An 18,630-nucleotide genomic window follows, 5' to 3' on the forward strand; every position below is an offset into this window, starting at 1 on the left:
CAGCTGTCAAATCTGTGTGCTGAAAGCGTTGTTCGGTGAATTATCCTTCCCAAGCCTCCAGAATCCAGAACGTACGCGCCCGGGCTTTTGTAGTTGTACTCGCAGTATTACGCCGCGCGCCAAACGCTCGTTAGTGTAATGAATCTCGGAAATTAATATTTAATACGAATCTCGCTGTTTTTAACCATTTCACGAAATTTATATATATTTTTATATGAATATATTACTATCGGTATATAAATTATTGTTTGCATTATTATCGCGATTTAGGTGTGACAAAAATTAAACTGATTAACTTCAGATATTTGAATAAGAATAAATAGTTTGTTTCCACACTGAGAAAAAAAATTTGTCAATCCCAAGAAATATTTAGTCCGATACGTTCAACTAAACATTTTAGTTAGTTAACTAAACATTAGTTGAATTAATTAATTCTTGATTAAAGAAACGAAATAAATTGATGAAACAACCAATATTTAGTTAACTAACTAAAATGTTTAGTTGAACGTATCGAACTAAATATTTCTTGGGATTAACAATTTTTTTTCTCAGTGTAGAAAGAATACACTTTTTTTTTACTATTTGTGATAGAAGTTAATTTTGATACCTTTAAAGTATCTATATCTGCTCTATTAGATTTTGGTATCTTTTATTTATTTATTGGTAAGTGTTATCGCGATGCTCCAACCGTATTCAGACCGTAATATCGTAGAATTTTAATGGCTTCGATGAATGTTAATTAAGTGGAATGTCAATTTATTTATTTAATTTTGTTTATATTATCTCTATCTGACTCACACCCACAATTGCGAATTGTAATTAATATGAAAACGAGTTATAATTGATAATTTTACGATAATGAATTATCCAATTCTACGTACTTCTTCATATTCTCGCGCACGTTCGTGATTAACAATCATAACACAGTAGGATTGCGACAATCAATTGAAGCGCTACACTCATTTGTTTGTCTTTTCGCGATTTTACGTGCTTTGACCTGCTTTCGAGTACCGTTGAAAAATGTTTGCGTCCACGACGCGACGCGACGATATTTTTTGGTCAATTCGAAGATTTTTTTTTTGCAGAAGTCTATCAAACGGTATAATTTGGGAGGCAAATTCGGTTGGCTCCCGCGATATATATTTCACTCCGCGAGCTTTCGCCGTGTCTACGCTTTTCGCGATACACGCGCGGAAAACGTGACGCACTCGCTCGGAAATTCCGCGCCCCGCGGTCGTAATTCGGCATTTATCGGTCGTTTTTCCAAGCCGCCGGGGCATTTCTATTCACGACGGAAAAACGGACGGGGGACCGCCGGGGACACTTGCGCGTGGCGAATATGAAAGTCTAATGCGCGCGAATCTAATGCGGTCCTGTATATCCTTTCACCGAGAATCGGTCTGCGAAAAAAGGAGGAGCGACGAAATTGCAACGGCGCAGTCGGAGGGTCGGAGTCGTAAATCTAAACGCTCGGTTTTAAAGCGTCTCGCGACGGGAGGCGACGGGAAAAAGGAAAGCGTCGCTCTAAATGGCGACCCCGGGGGCCGTGCATATCCCACGTTCGTACAAATTCACGGACCGGCAGATAGTCGCCGGGGTCGCCGCGCGCCACGGCAAAACGGTGCGGATGATACGAAGGCTACTTTGCATTATGCAGGGCGGAGGCACAACAGGACGCGGGTGCTTTTAAAAACTATATACATATTGAAAAAGTTGCCGCTCTGCGGTGAGTCAGTCCGAAAATTTAAATTGCACTCTTGTATAGCGCGGCGCACCTTTTACATAGCTGCGCGCTACTCCGACTCTTTCTTTCCCTCTGTTTCTCTGTCTCTCTGTCGCTCTACCCCTCTTTCCTCTCCTGCATCTCCTCGGCGTTAGGCCGATATGCATTATGCAAGAAGTTACCTCGATAGCTGCAATCAAGGGAGAGAGAGGCGCGCGACGGTTGGCCGTTTCGGGAAAGCGAGTAAACTGCCGCCGTAAGAGAATAAAGCGCGTCGCGACGAAAATCCACGCTAAAGACGCGGATGCCTGAGGCGTCGCAGCGAGATGTCACGTCGGATCACCTTACGAGCGAAGCATTAGCACGCCTGAAAAAATAATGGGCAGGCCCGTGAGGTGTTTGAGGGTTGGGTGAAATAACACGAAATAACACGTAAGTGAACAAAAATGTCTCAGCTGTGAGAATTTTTTATGCCCGCGCAACGTCGCTCTTACTCGTCTGCGTAAACTGAAGAAGAGTTTAAGGGAATAGCGTAGTTTTCGCGACCGTTAAAATTCGCTCATTTTTTGAAGGTAAAGATAGAAAAAAAAAGAAGTGTCAAATCAATACTTGTGTATACGCAACAATCTATAATCTTCTTACAAGAATTTCAACGTTTATTCTTGGTTGAACTATAAATGCCTTCATTCAAGCAAGTTATCTTCGTTTAACACTAATCTAATCTTATTTCGAGATTATAGAGAGAGATTGTTGCCAATATACGGGTATATAAGTCTTGATTTGACACTTCTTTTTTTCCGTGTATGCTCATGTGCAGTGTCTTCCCTAAAGATTTATGTTTGATTATCCTACGCAAAGTCAACGTGATAAAATAATTGTACTGTATCTCTCCTGATAACTCTCGTTGATTCGATCTACCGCATTGCAAAAATTCGTATACCTAATAGCGAATAGCACTTGATCGCCGCGTATTATCGCGCAATTATCAACAATAGAATTACCGTTCTGTTTGACCATTGTCCCTGGCAATCATACTAGACAGCTAGAGCTACTGGCCCGATGGCATAATGGCACGTGAAAGGTCAGCGCAGATCATCGCGTAATGTATTCCAGTATCTCACACGTCTCGAAAGCGCAGCTCGATTTTGCACATCCATCGTCGTCGCGTCGTTCAAATCCCTGTTTGCACAGCCGATTCACGTTCACAATTATCATTTACTTTATACTTTTATAGTATACGTGGTTCACATGTCGTAGGCGCAAGGTATATTCGTATCACACGGCCACGATATTAAGATTTCGCGACGTTCCAATAACGAATGACATAAACTGTAAAATATATATTTAAATACGTACACGCTAAATTTTTTTGCAATAATTATATCGACATGTCACAATGATTAAATCGAGGAAAAAGGTATAGCCTGCGATGTGCGCGCACTTCCTCGTCGATTTCTCCGGCGCGGCGATAACATTTAATATGACCGCGAGAAGTTTTTAAGTGCAAACGTATATAGTACAACGTTTGCATAATGCAGTCCGGCGAATCAAGTTTCTTCTTAAAGAAACCAACGTCGTGATTTTGCAATTTCTCTACGTCTTTCACTACTGGGGTTGAGTCCTTTGCATTCAACCTGCGCGTGCGAAACGCTATTCACCGAGTACACGTGGCGGAGACGCGGAATGCAAACGGTCGGAAATCACGTCGACCGTAGTCGACGACGATCTCCGGTATACTTGTTCTTGCGCGGAGTTATACCAGGCACGCGGTGAAACGTTATAACGTGACGCGACGCGACGCGACGACGTGCGCGCATCGTCGTCATCGAAGAGTATATGTGCAAGTGAGAATCGGCCTGCAACGCGCGGCCTGAATGATCCGTTCAGCCCAACGAATTGCCATTCATATCGTATTGCGAGCTACGTGCGTACTATCTGAGAGACATAAAGGTGCATATGCGGATCGTAAATAAATCGTCGTCTTTACCTTGACCGTACTACGCGGATGCTGCGCCTCTGCTGGCACGCTACGTGCTCTTTGTACGCTCGCGCGAGCAAGAGAATGTATTTTCTGCGCTCCAACACGTGGCTTTAATAATAATGGGCTTACGATAAAAGATTATTTGTTAGAAATATGGGACACCTCTTTTCATTAATGGCCTCTTTTAGCCACGTTACTTTATTTATGCCATTGTACCTACAAGGTGCTTAATTACATATTTAATTATGATTCCTGTTATTATTTTTTAGTAGAACAGCTAGTTCTATGCTGTCATTTATCACTCTTAGTTCATTTGTTAGCAAAATGCAAAAGATATTATTGAAAGATTAATGGTCTCGCAAGCAATACTTTGCGAAATGTCCGAAAGATTAACGGCTCGGCGACTGACAGGCCGATCGGCAGAGCAATTTTTGATAATTATGACTAAAATTAGTGATCAAACTTTGCAAAATGCACTTCTTTAAACTTACGGGACTCGTTACTCTCATCGGCATTTACGAACGATCACTCATTAAGAGAGTTGTCTCTTTCGGAGATTTACCGAGTACTTAAAGTCACCGATTAATCGTATGCTAGGATGCTGTCCGAAAATCGATGGGAATACTCGGTTTCATCTCGCGAACTTTTCCAATCATACTTTTCACGTCCTCGCGACGACGGAATAGAGGCACCGCACCGGTGCCACAACCGGGGAAGGAGTTACGAGACGTACGTAATGAAAGTTCACCGAGAAAACTTTCATTGGAATCTTCTCCGGGTCGATCTGGACGGGTATGTTTTTACGTCTTCCCCCCTCCCGCGGTGATCGTTCAAGCCTAAAAGAATGACTCCGTGAGTCTAATCGATTTGTCTCTTTCGGAGCAACGTGGAATCGCGCATAAAATACATTGTTTTTTTTTCTTTGATCCGCGCTACGAAAATTTTCACTCGTCATCATATATGATTAAAGTTACATCACGTGATAAATTACGTTACAACGATATCGTATCGCGACGAAAGTTACGCTAGAATGCGTACGATAACAGCGATAGTTAACGAAACTGTCCAAATTAATCAAATATTTGCGAAGTCTGGGCGAGATATACGGGTGACATATAATGTCTGAATGTATTTGGAATATTTGAGATGTGTAATCTAAATCGTGTTTGCACAGAATTCTCGCGATCGCGGTACTTGATTTACACTTTCCTTTCGTCTTGAGACGAAGTTTCATAATAAAAAAAAAAAAAAAGGAACAAAGAGTCGCATACCAGCATGCTCGGCAAATCCGAACCGTTTTTGCTCGTCTAAGACCACACTGGTGGTTCCTTCATCTTCCCTAAAAACTTTTCTCTCGTCCTGTCAGGATGATTTATCGACGTATTGGCAGGAGAATATATGCACCGCGATCGATTGTTCCGCGAATCATTTGCACTGCAGCCTCGTGCATGCAGGCAGCTTCGTGCAATCTGCATCGTTTCGCGTATATCTGAAGAGCGATTCATCATTTAAACCGGCTTACACCGGACCGGATGACGATTTCGTCACGATTAACCCCAATACGCTCAATTTTTATCGATTGGGATAAGCTTTCTGTTTGCACTTATTATCGACATCCTGTTATCATCCCAGTAATGTAATTCTATCGACTAAACTGTTTTATATGGACGATAGGCTGCAAAGTCCCGTTATAATTAAGCAAGCGCTTGACGCATCAATATAAACATAATTTTTCTTTATATAAGGAAAAATATATATATCGAATGAAGAAGCGAATATAGATAAAACTAGAGAACAAATATCGGTTACTTTGGTTTTCTATTTTTTGAAACAATTAACGTTTGACGTCTGAATACAGAATTTTGCTTATTACTAAACGTGTTTTTTTTTTTTACTAAACATGTTGATAAGAAATGTCTAGATAGTTTGACATGCGTATATCAAAATAGAACTTTTATCGGTCAGAATTGTTCAAAGTCGTTGTTCCTGATAACAATGTCTGCTTTTACCACACCGGTCCATTGTCGACCTAGACTAAACTGCCCTATCGCCTCGCCAAGTTTGAGAAGTGGGCCATCGAAGCCCCCAAAGCGCCGCAGAGCTTCATATCATCTATACCAAGTGAATCGGGTCACCGATCGCAAGGTTACGTCTTCTTTGATTATCTATTCTAACCGGGTCAAACTCTGAAACAGTTGAATAACGTATAATATTTTATCTAATTAAATAATTTAAGGGGATCTCAAAGCCGTCTGTAATACCGGTTTTTTTCTTAACGCATATCTTTTTATTGGCTTTATGGACTTAAAAATCCTTCTCCAAAGTTAAAGTACGCATCAAAATCTAGGTCATGGTGGTCGAATTTATATCAAAAACAAAAAAAATTAATGTTTTTTGTTAATTTTTGGTATACATGACGACAATATTTGCTTTGTACAAAAACTTCACAATAAAGATCCACAAAATTAGACCGGCATGACCTAGGGACAACATGTAAGAACAATATCGTGCAATTGGAACTAAGAATAAAAGCCTACAAAAAAAGATTTATTGTAATGAATGCAATATAACCTATAACCTTGTCTATCCTTGTCTATTATCATTGTCTATACAAGGACAGATATTGAATTTGGTCGGTAATACAGACGGCTTTAATAATACTGAGACATTAAATTATTAAATACATTATCCATATATACGTTTAATCAATTGGAATAATATAAAACGCAAATTCTCAATGTATTTACAATGTTTCAGAAATCAAATTTTTTATGTCAAGTTTCTATTTGTATGAAATAAAAATATGTGATATGTGAAAATTTTATAATTTTGTTTTTATCAAGAAATATTTCTAAAATTATTTTAAATGTTAAAATAATAATAAAGCCTCGTTTATACATAAAAGTATATAGATAAAGTTATAAATATAAATCTAAAATATGTTACATATTTGTTGCGTATTCGATGATCGACGAAAAAACTAGTTACAAAAATACTGTGCAAAGGGTTATGTTCTATTTTAATAATCCGATATCTCTCAGGGGATTGCATTTTGTGGTTTCATAACAGTATAAACCGTTTCAATTTAGCTACATAGATTATTTAAACCATCTATCTCTTTAATATCGATTTTTGTTCGCACAAAACAAGCACAATGATAGACATCAGCTAGCAGATAGTGTGTTTTTTATTTTGTGTACAGTTGGACGAAACTTTGCTCTTTGCTGGAGCGTAAACGTCGAGCTTACATTTTTTAATGCAAAGTTAATACAAATTGCTTAATAATGGAAATTTTGAATTAATAATTTTTTCTCTTGTTTTTCCTCGATTATAATTACGGACTCGTTTTTTTCTTGGTGCACACTGCAGAACAAATATTGTCTACAACTCATACAACTTCGTATTAACTTTATACAATTTTTAATTTTAAGACTAATAGAATGTAATGTAAAAATTGTTTAAAATCTTTTTATATTTTTATATTTCTATCTTTTAGTTAAAGCAATATATTTTTAGCAAAAATTTGATAAAAATACTGTGAAAAAATATAAATAGTTTAAATATACATAGACTAGATTGTTTCAAATCTCTTTGTAGTATTTCCATCTTTCATCGCGATTTATTATTTACAAAGAAAATATGAAACATTTAGAAAGATTTTTATTGAAAAACTGATCATGCAAAAAATGTAAGTATATTCTACGAAGACGATTCTCTGGCGAAAACGACGTACTGTGTATACACTATGTAATAAAGAATACTCTCACGGGTGTAAAAGCTGCTCTTTCCACGCGCCATCCTTTGCTCCATTTTCTCTTTCCTAACGAGAGATACGGTACTTTACGACACAGCGTTCCGTTTCTAGAGCTATAGGGGAAGCCAACTAGTTTACGCGTAACGAAAAGAAAATGTTAAGCTGCACCATTCGTCTGCCAAACTCGTCGCATTTACCTATCTACCTCCGTATTTAACCGTCGAAGTTTTCGAGAGCATTGACGATAATTGAGAGACTTGAAATTAACTTGTTAGAATTATCATTGAGTCGACGATACGTAAAGTAACGTTTTGATCTTATGCTTTTTTATCAATTATTTTAATATTATTTACGAATTTCCTAGAGTATTTAGATTTAGAAAAATATGTGTGCCGCGTAATTGATTAATATATAATTTTATCTCAGTTATACTGCAATAAAAATAAAGTTTATATAACTTTAATATAACACAGTGAACAAAAAAATATATATATATGAGTTTCTTACTTTTGAACATTTTGAAAATTTAACCAAGTTTAACATTTTACTGGAATATTGTGTAACGAGGACGTGTCGCAAAATGACTGAAATGGCGCGTTACTTCCGTGGTAAATCGAGCGCTCGTTTTATCCGATTTAACGTGCAAATGCGACGCTCGCATTTTCCTTCGCCGCGGGAGCAAATACTGAACGAGCGAGCGAGGAAGCGAGCGCGCGAACGAACACTAGGCAAGAAATTGCGTCCCGAGATGAATAGTCACGTTCACATTGTACATCGAATAAACACCCGTCCAGAGTGCATACATAATAATAAAAACTGGCAAAAAATGTATTTCGCGCGTCGCATTCGTTCCGTGAGCTTTCACATTATAGCTCGTGCTTAAGCTCGCGCGTTAGACTCGAGTAATAAATATTTAAGGATGCATCGCTGATGCGATCGCCATATTAATTAAAAGACGAGAGAAGCTGCTCGAAGTACTTTAGAAATTATTCCGCGGCAAAGTTTGTTAAGTACAGAGGAAACTCTCGCGGGTTATGTTAAAATTCACGGACATCTTGGGGTGTTAGGGGAAACTAGGTTTCCAGGATCAGCGATTTGTTTCCCTATTTTCATAACAAGTGCGTTTTGCTCTACCCGCATTATGCAAAATCTTGCAGAACGCGCCGCACTTTGTTCAATTAAGTTCTACTAACCCTCTTCAATTCCATATTTCTCTTTACGCGAGTCAAAGCGAATAGAAGTCGAAAAGATCTTCGAGAGGTCTGCTCAAAGATAATAAGAGTTGAAGTTAATATTTGCGTGGATAATATGAAAATTAAAAATGATAACCTTATAGTGATAACCATATACTTACAGAGAACTCAGTGAACACAAAGTTTGAGTTTTGTTAACTGGAGTTGATAGTAAATTGAAAATACCGTTATTGAAAAATGAAATAATATATCAGTGACTATATGATAAAAATGGTGCTGAAATTCTACTAACTTTAAAGAAGATATGAGATATACATATATATAAGTAAGAAAAACAAAAGAAGAAAATGGTCTTGTCGGGAATGATGGTCAAAGATCTTGTCCAAGGTTACTGTGTTCTTTTTTTTGTAGGATAGTACTCGACGAACAGCAAAATGTTAATCACACCTCGATTTCCACAGTCAAAGACGTACGAGAAGCGCTGAGGGAGCAACCCTCTTCGTATATACATGTATATTCATATACGCACGAAAGAGTTAATTCAATTATTCCTTTTTTAGAATAAAGATTAAATTTATTATTTTAAGCATGTAATATATCTTTCTGAATTTAATTTGAATCAATTTCTTCCTAGAAATCATGATATGTGATATTTAATTTAAATTGATTAATTAAAAAAATGGAGAGAGCTATCAGATAATCACAAATCAGATATCACAAGTTATCAATGTCTGTTAATACTAATTAATCTATTTCTTTCGTCAGATCAAATTTCGAAATAAAAATTGTTTCGGAATTTTTTTGATTAAATTAAAAATGTTTTACATATATTGCGATAAATTAAATTGAATCAATAGTTTCAATTAAGAATTAATTGTGGAATATATGTTAAAATGAGATTAAATCAGACATAGATGTTTGAACAGTTTTATATTCCACTGATTTAACTGTTATTAAAAAGATTTTTCTCATGCACGGAATTTAATAATAATTTTACGCGATTTAAATTGCCACGCAAAAGAACATCGTGGAAAGACGATCTCGTCGATGTCTATCTCTTTAGTTCTGAATTTCCTATTCTGCGGGTTCCTGGAATTCCTGGTATCTGTGCCATATGGATGATGCGATTGCTTCCTATCTCTTCGATTTTCGCTCGATTCTAATCTTATCTATGTACCGGAATCTATCAATATTTATTTATTTCATTTATTTTTCGATAAGTTAACTAATGGCTAATTGTTTAAGGTCTCTATATTGCTGTGTCAATTTGTAGTTTATAATTTTTTCGCCGTGTTCCAAATACTAATTCCCCCGATTTTCAACCGTGATCAGTTGAATGCTTACCTGCACGATTCTAATGTTTGCAATAATTCATGAGATTCTATATTTATACATTTTTCCATCGCATAATAGTATCATTAAAAATGTAACAATTTCGTGAATTATTATACAGTGAAAAAAAAGCAGTAGATATATTACCGTATTCTCCCCAGCGTGCAATTTATTTTCGTTAATTATTATGCCGTAGGTTCTCATCGATTATTCCTTATATAAACGGTGATGAAATTCAAAGAAAAACATCATCACTTACAATTAGTACAAGAATTGAAGAACTAACCACGTAAATTAATTTACGTAATTACTTTATGTCACACATATTATACGCGAAAATAATAATTATTATCGTAAGATATCTGATATTTAAAAATAATTGTCGCAAGATTTATTCTGTTTATTTTTTAACATTATTATGCATTAGCATTATCTCATTATTTACATTGAAATGTTTCGAAAATTAATATTGTTACGTCCGTGCGATTAACATGTGTTTTTATAACATACAAATTATCGACCCTCGCAAATTTTCCGTTTTATTTAACGGAATTGAGAAGATTAATGATCTCATGTACAATATTCTATAGAACAACGTCACAGATTTTGGAGCTGTTTCTTTTATGACAATTACTTAAACTGATTTGATCACCGGTTAGAAATTATCTCGAAATTAATAATAATATTGGACTAATTTTAATATTTTAGTTACTGTTTCTTACAGTCCTATCAAAAAGTATAATTGATTTTCTCACTTTGCCGCTGTTATCCGTCAATATAAATTATGAACTCTCACCCCTTGTAACACGGTAATGATGGCTAATTTAATATTGCATGCATGTGGCACTGAATAATCACCATACGAAGTTTGTTCTCTATTCGATTAACGCTTGCATTGAAATAGTGCCTTTTCCGCGCCGCACCGCTTTACGCTTCTGGATGCAAAATACGAAAATAACCCGCACGAAAATATTCCACTTTACACTTTCGTCTTCGTCTCCTGCGACAGATGGGAAAAATTCAATTTCGCCGGATAGTAGGCGGACTATTCGTTGTGTGAGTAGGAACAGGTTTACTTTTTCAAGAATAGAGATAGAATATAATTGGAATTACTCTATATTCTATATTAAGCAATTTATGCCCAGCATTGGATGGTTATCTTGTTACCACTGATGACATACTATCTCTGTTGCGGTCAGTAACATGATATGGCGATGTAATTATGACAGGAAGTAGCACTATCTTGTATCCGTCATATGAGAAATTCTTTGAAAAATAATATGTTGAGAATGCAAATAAACAGCGTAGTAGTAAATGATAACAATTAAATGTTAACATCTTAGTGTAAAAAATTAGCTACATTTTATTAAGAAGAAAGGATATATAAAATTGCTACGACATACGTACAGGACTGTGATTATTAAAGAAATAGATATTTTGTTAAATATCTGTCAAATAAGAGTATGTTAGCAAAATAACAGAAAACTATAGGCTAACACAAATAGACTAGGAAAGAATACTTTTGGATATAATGAGCATATCACTCTTTCCAGCATATATTTAAAACCGATCAATTATTGCAGCTTCTCTCATATAAAATAAATAGTAATGTAATTTAAGGTATTAACGCATAATTTTCGTATGAGTGGTACAACGAATGCGCTGATAATACTGGTAGTGGTACTAGCTCGACTAACCTAAATATACGCGGTAAGTCGCGCACCTGCCGTACTTAGCCCGCGTATTATATGTGGGTAAAGCTTTAGCGGCGCATTATTAATTCCAGACGTATATTCCCGCTCGAGCACACGCCTCCCTTCTCCACGGTAGAAACTTTGGACTTGTTAGCAAGTACTTCCGTAACCTTTTCGCGTAAGCAATGTTAAAAAGCACCGCTACAACTTGTGAGCTTTACCGCCGCGTTAAATATATATAACATGGCGCGTGGCGCGATCGTTAAATATACATATCGATCGAAAGTTTATCTTACCCGAAAGTTCGAAGTTCCGCTCGCTAATCGACTCGTCGATAATTACGTTCGAGGATATTGCTAAATATTAAACTACTGTCGCAAATGGAATTCATCGTGTATAATTCGTCAGGGCCATTTAAACATTTCGTGGCGATATAGAGTGGGACGGATAGAGACAGCGGAAACGGATCAAGCAGATCAAGAGCGCTCGTGGGATTATCGAGGGCGTACCGAGCATCCCTCGTGAGTGCCGTAAAATCGTGTTCCGTACGTACATCGGAGTGCGCTTCAACTCCACGCTGTTTCAAACCTCCCCCCGGTCTACTACCCCCCCCCCTCGTTGCTGACACAAAGGCTGCGACCGAGTCCCCGACGCCACTCATCGGTTCGCCACTTCACCGAAGAGCACGCCGCTCCCTTGCTCCGCGTTATTTGCTCTTTCGATTCATTTCCAATGTCTACCCAATTTCCACGAGCTATTGGAGATCTCGTTTGAACAGCCACGAGGATCCCTTCTTGTTTGCTAGAGTAAAAGGTAAATGGAAATATCCGAGGCAGTCGCGCGCTCGCCATAAGCAGGAAAAGGACTGTCTGGAAGAGCGATGAATGTGAGGGGTTTGGATGAAAGCAAGCACGGCGGAGTGGTTGGTTATCTCGCTTTGTACTCTATCGAGCAAAATTCCAATAAACACTCATTTGTCTATAAGAATGTTTGGCACCGCGTTATATTTCTTTCCCAAAACTCGTTCGTAGATCGATAATTATCGATATTCACTGAAATATAGTTTTTATAAAAAATTATCAATATTTGCAATTTGATCCAATATCTTGAGTATAAGTGCTTTATTTAAACGAGAGATAAAATAAGACATTGTGTATTTGTACTGCGTTATCTTTGCTACACGGATTTGTTATATACTCAATTCAGATATAAACTGATAAAATCGTCGAAGGTATCTTGCCCCCGCAACACAGTGCTGAATACGATAATCTGTGACAACGTTCATAACCTACCCGAAGAGCGAAGAGAAGGTGCTCTTCCCATGCATTATGCATATTTCGGTAACCGGAGACCGCTAGTCTTAACTGCTAGGAAGTTGTAAGGAACACTTTATACCGCTAAAAACAGCCCTAAGTCCTCTGAGTCTCGAGAGTAAGCGGTTAGGTATACAGGTATTTTGCTTCGTAAGTGACCGTTCTTCGTAGCTCTGAAGTACTTTAAGCGCTCGTTGTAACAGGAGAGACGAAAGATGAGTCCGACGGGAGCGAGCAACCGTAGAACTTGATTAGTAACGTAGATGTATAAGCGAAGCTGTCGGCAGTGAAGTTTGGGCGGCGGAGATGCATTGCGCGACATATTCAAGCGCGACAGAGGTATATAGCAACATGCATCGATGTATGCATATATATGGAGACACACAGATTTGATATAGGTTTAGGAGAACGCGTGTTGGCATCATGCATTGCACTTTGATAGGCTTGACTACTTGAGGTCTGGGTGACCAAACTGGATGCCTGCCGCAACGTGACCACCGTTGATTCAAATTAAGGAGACCGCAGAGCCTTGATCTTTCCTATTAAGTAACACCGTTTGCCCCCGTCGTTGTATGTCAAGAGCGTGTGAACCAAAGTGGATTACGAAGTAAAACGATTCAACAAATACGTAATAGGCTATAATAAGATAATAATTATGTTCGTATCCGAACTAGTCGGAGAATTTTTCTTAATAATGTATACATACGTGCCTCGAAAAAAATTTAATTATTATAAGAAGCAAAGACTAAAAAAGACCGGCCATATTATTACGCACAAATTAGTTTAATAATCTCGTAATAATTGTGCCGAGAATATAAAGATCGTTATAATTACGTTCCATAGGTTTATGGAAATTTTTTTTTCAAGTTTATTGACAAGCGGCGATGCAATATCGAAAGCCTCGAAAAGTAGGCCCCCTTCGTCTACGGTATCGTACATCGATCTTGAGGAATTCTCGCAGATTCCCTTACGGCGCTTTTATCCACCCCGGTCTTTCTTCGTCGAAGAACTCGGGCTGCTTATTACCAACCTCGAAAAAACCAGCGCGCGGCGGTTGATTATAACTATATTTACTCCGGCTGGTACCGCGAAATTATATCGTGTCTTATCACCCAACAACGATATGTCAACCAATCGATCCTGTCGATTTCACTAATCATCGACCCGCATAGAAAATTTTCTGGGGATCTGACTGGAATCTATCCCGATTTCCCAAGAAAATGATGGATTCTGATTGGGTAATCTATGAAGATTCGGATTAGAAATGTAACGTTTCAAAAGTACGATTCTACGTGGAGACACCCAAACAGATTCCACTTTTTCTACCCAACGTTTGCCCAAGGTGCGATTCTAAATAAAAAAAATATTTATTTCAAAATTTTATTACTATTTTATAACTAAATTTGTTTCTTAAGATGCAGTCTATAAATATTTTCTCGTTTTTGAAAAACAATTTGAAAAACAAACTTTACCTTGGTGGGATTCGAACTCGGGACCTCGGGACCTTTGGATCGTGAGCTAACTGCCTTACGTGGTAGACTACTTCTTAATTTGATGTAAGTGTTGTAATAAAAATAAAATTTTGAATTGGAGATATATGATATAATATTTCTTAATATTATGTCATATCTTAATAATATTATGTCATATATTATATCTTAATAAGACATATCATATTTATATATCTAGAGAAAGTAGATTGTATGAAGAATTATAGAATATAATATATTTATTGCATTATATATTACAGCAGCTAAGACATCAAAAGCAAAGGAAATCTATTACTTCCATTATTTACAATTTGTTCGTCTCAATTATACTATTTGACATAATTACTAAAAGGCGAATTAGTCGTACTTAAACCAAACAAGGTCTTGATTGATTATCCCATACCGATCTTATCTGATTGGTCAGTCATGATTTTCCAATTGCTGCGATCGATTGCGTGCGACTATAAGGTTCCTTTATGCTTCGAGAGAAGGGTGCGACCCTTCATCCCAACGTCGAACGTTACACGGTAGCTCTGGATCAATCACGGTAAAGGGCAATCGATCATTCTCGAGCACAGGACCATGGTGGTGTTAGCGAAATTTCGGTGCATATAAGTGTCAAATTTCTATGATCGATGCCCGGTAATAATTCGGTCGGGAACGCTAATAGGGAATACATTAGCGTATTAACGCGCGAAATCAAACGACAAAGCTTGATCTCTGCTTTATTGTTAAGTGGAATTGTTTAGTTATAGGGGTAATTAATTAACGTGGATGTACTTGTAATAGTGAGGATAATTTTTTCCTCTAAAATAAAAAATAAATGATAACTTGCATTACATTTTTTGGAAAATTTTAAATTTACGAATAAAATTTTTATTTTGCATTAATATTCTTATTATTTTAACTCGAAAGAAGAAAAAACATGTAGTACAAATATGTAGAGAGATAAAATTTTATAAGTAAATTACTTAATTGTATATATTAATGAATAATGTAACGCATATAAATATTACAGAATATAATTTTAACTGATGAGTTAATTAAGAACAACCGTAAAATTAATCAATAAAATTATTAAGATGCCATAAGTTAATAAAATTACACTTTGAATAACATTATAATTTTATATGTTATTCTAATTTATATACATCAGAAACGTTAAGATCAGATATAGAATATGATCAAATAGATTAATGAAGTAATTACGCAAGTGTCAAAAGTTTGCTCGAGTTATTACGGACCATTTATTTTAAGGATCATTAAAAAAATAACGTAATATTTACTACTTATTTTATGTACACGTGCTCGCCTTTAGTAATAAAAAAAAAAAGATTTAATGAACAAAACTTAAACCTAAGAGTCTCATAAATATGATCTGACTTACGACTTCACCGGCGCGTATACGGTACGGCTCACTTTTTAATCCCGGTTCTTAATTTAAGACCACGCGGCTCTGGTTACAGTTTCCACACGGAAATCATTTTGCCCAACCACCTGCCACGCCAGCATTAACGCCGCTTTTGCGCAAGTAGCTAGAACGCTCGCCGGAAAATTAATTTAATCCACGTGTCGTCCGGTAGCAAGAGATGCATACAACATGTCGCATAGTTATAAAGAACAGAGAGAGGTAGGAAAGGATGAAGAAAGGTTGAGGATAAGTGGGAGCGAGAAGGAGAGAATTTGTGGGAGCGCCGACGAAAACGCAGTACCGAAAACTTCCCAGTAATTCCCACGCGACGTGGTCGATGCGTTTGCCGTTTCCAACGTTGCACGCTATACTAAATTAATTTAATCCGCATAGCTATACGGCGGAAAACGCGTACATCGTATAATACAATTGCAGATTATGTATCCTGTCGAGAGAACGGGTCCGCGCGTTCGTAATATGTTGGGATGAAATAGAGACTCGAAATGCGACGAAAATACGGAAGTCTGATATGTGTTCGACAAATTTTCCTTATTGTTTAACGAATATTTGCGGAACTGGTATGCAATACTGGGAACTGCCAATGCGTTGGATTGACTTCACGCAGAAAAGGTACACATTAAATGAAAAAGCACAATGTAATAATATAAAAAAATTTACCTTGAATCTTAAAAATACACGATTAAAGACACACGATTTTACACGTCCCAACGCAAAAATTCATCTGTTTTTTTAGAGAAAGGGCCTGAGCAGAATGCGGCTGACTTATAATTGCAAGACAATGTTTTATGCTTTAAATCTTTGTTTGTTTAGGAACGCACAATACTGTCTTGTGTCTCAAGTCTTACAAACGTTGACACTTTATACATATGTTTAAGACTTGAGACACAAGACAGTATTGTGTGTTACGAAAGACAATGCCTTAAAGCATAAAACATTGTCTTAAAATTATAAGTCAGCTATTCTGTTCAGGCCCAAAAGCTTATTATAAGATAGCTGTTTATGTAATAAATATTTAAAAAAAATTTTTAAATTGTTTTTATTTATAAGGTTCTTAGATATTTATTCTAATTAGAAGCTTAAGGCATGTATCATCATCAATTGCCATGTATCAGCATCGAATTGCATCGGATATAGCCATCACCTTAGCGCACGGACTTTTGTCCTTTGACATTATAGATTGAGAAGCCGATAGTCGCTGTACATTGGTAAACGAAGAAGTAAGCGGGATGTGAGAGTTTGGACGGACGTTCCGCTTACCGTGGAACGGCAGTGGCGTTGAACCGCAGAGAACGTCGCCGGTGTACATGTCACCGTGAAACATTTATTAGCGAATACGCCCGGCAAAGCGGTCTACCAGAACGTCTAGCATTCTCGTGCGCGCGCGACGAAGAACGGGGTTGATTAATGGCACCGTTTTGCCAAGGTATTTATAACGAACGGCTCGTTCACGTTCGTTCGACACGCCGAACCGCAAAAGGCCAACTTAGATCGCTGTCGGAGTAAGTTAGCCGATATAATCGTCTGAAAAACCCGTATATGCGGAACGATCGCGTTGAAACAGTGACGATTATATAATTATACGTAGAATGTGGACTTGATAGTCCTGATACATGCCACGGTCAGGCACGCTATTTAATTATGCGGAAGTCTAATATCGGAGAATGTATAAGAACATCGATCGCTCAAGTCTTTTTTATATCACGTTGGAAATTAAAAATTCACAGGCACGTTATCTCGTGCGATATTAGTGGGCACCTGAAAGCACAATAGTGATGCTCTTTGCGCAAATATCGAAGTGTAGTCCCGCATCAAAACCACAAGTATGATATGAATCGATTTCTTTCGAACGTATATGCGTATCTGATGGGAATGTGTTGCGCATATACGCACGAATAACGCGGTTGCACGTGCCATTTGAACGCGAGGTACGAGATAAAATGCAGCATTCTTCGGAGTTTGTTTTTGAGAATTGTCGACACGGCGCGGACATAATAATAACGGCAAGCTATCCGTGGCGCGCGATATGCAAGATTCTTTGAGAATATTCATTGAAATATACATGCTGCACTGAATTTTTTAAAAATTTTTGTGATACCTTCCTACGTGGATAAAAAGAAAGGTAACCAACAGTATAGATGCATGCACATACGTACAAAAATTAAGAATATTATTAATAATAGCATTAAAAACATACACTGTTGAAAACAGAGGTCCTGTGTGTTAAAAAAAGTCCTTGTTAAAATTTATGTGTAAAATCAACACATACGTGTGTAGATTTAACATATCCCTGCTATATGTTAAATGAATTTTACAAATTTAAAATGTAAAATAATTAAAATAACTTAAAAAATATGTTAAAGTAACACAATTTAAACGTATTTATTAAATGTGTTAAAATTTACAGAAAAAGAATGTTGATTTTACTCTATAAAAGAAGTAGGAATACAAATTTACAGAAATAGAGTGTTGATTTTATCTTACAATCTCAACTTCAACATAAAAGTTATGTTAATTGTACACATAATTAACATTAAATTACGATCAGAATTACATCTCTTTTCTGTTGAAATATTTTAACATAATATCAGTGTTACCACTTAACACATCCATATTTGTTAAATTAACACAAAAATTTGAGTGGACCGTTTTGGACATGTGATTTATGTTATATTTAACACAAATTTTCCAACAGTGTATGTATGCAACAAATCTAATATT

General features: G+C 36.8%; 1 protein-coding gene and 1 long non-coding RNA gene across 2 annotated transcripts in view; one reads left to right on the forward strand and one right to left on the reverse strand.

Annotated features, from left to right (window-relative positions):
- The window catches only part of LOC143895480 (uncharacterized), a 48,238-nt gene extending 44,646 nt beyond the window's left edge, over positions 1-3,592 (reverse strand). Inside the window, exon 1 of the long non-coding RNA XR_013256333.1 lies at positions 2,725-3,592. This is a non-coding gene — a long non-coding RNA (uncharacterized LOC143895480). The remainder of the gene's footprint in view (positions 1-2,724) is intronic.
- The window catches only part of LOC143895636 (mannosyl-oligosaccharide alpha-1,2-mannosidase IA-like), a 301,183-nt gene that overhangs the window by 257,060 nt on the left and 25,493 nt on the right, over positions 1-18,630 (forward strand). The gene's annotated exons all lie outside the window — the stretch shown is intronic.

This window comes from Temnothorax americanus, unplaced genomic scaffold (genome assembly GCF_048541705.1).
Source record: "Temnothorax americanus isolate GAGA-0224 unplaced genomic scaffold, ASM4854170v1 Scaffold16, whole genome shotgun sequence".
NCBI lineage: Eukaryota > Metazoa > Arthropoda > Insecta > Hymenoptera > Formicidae > Temnothorax > Temnothorax americanus.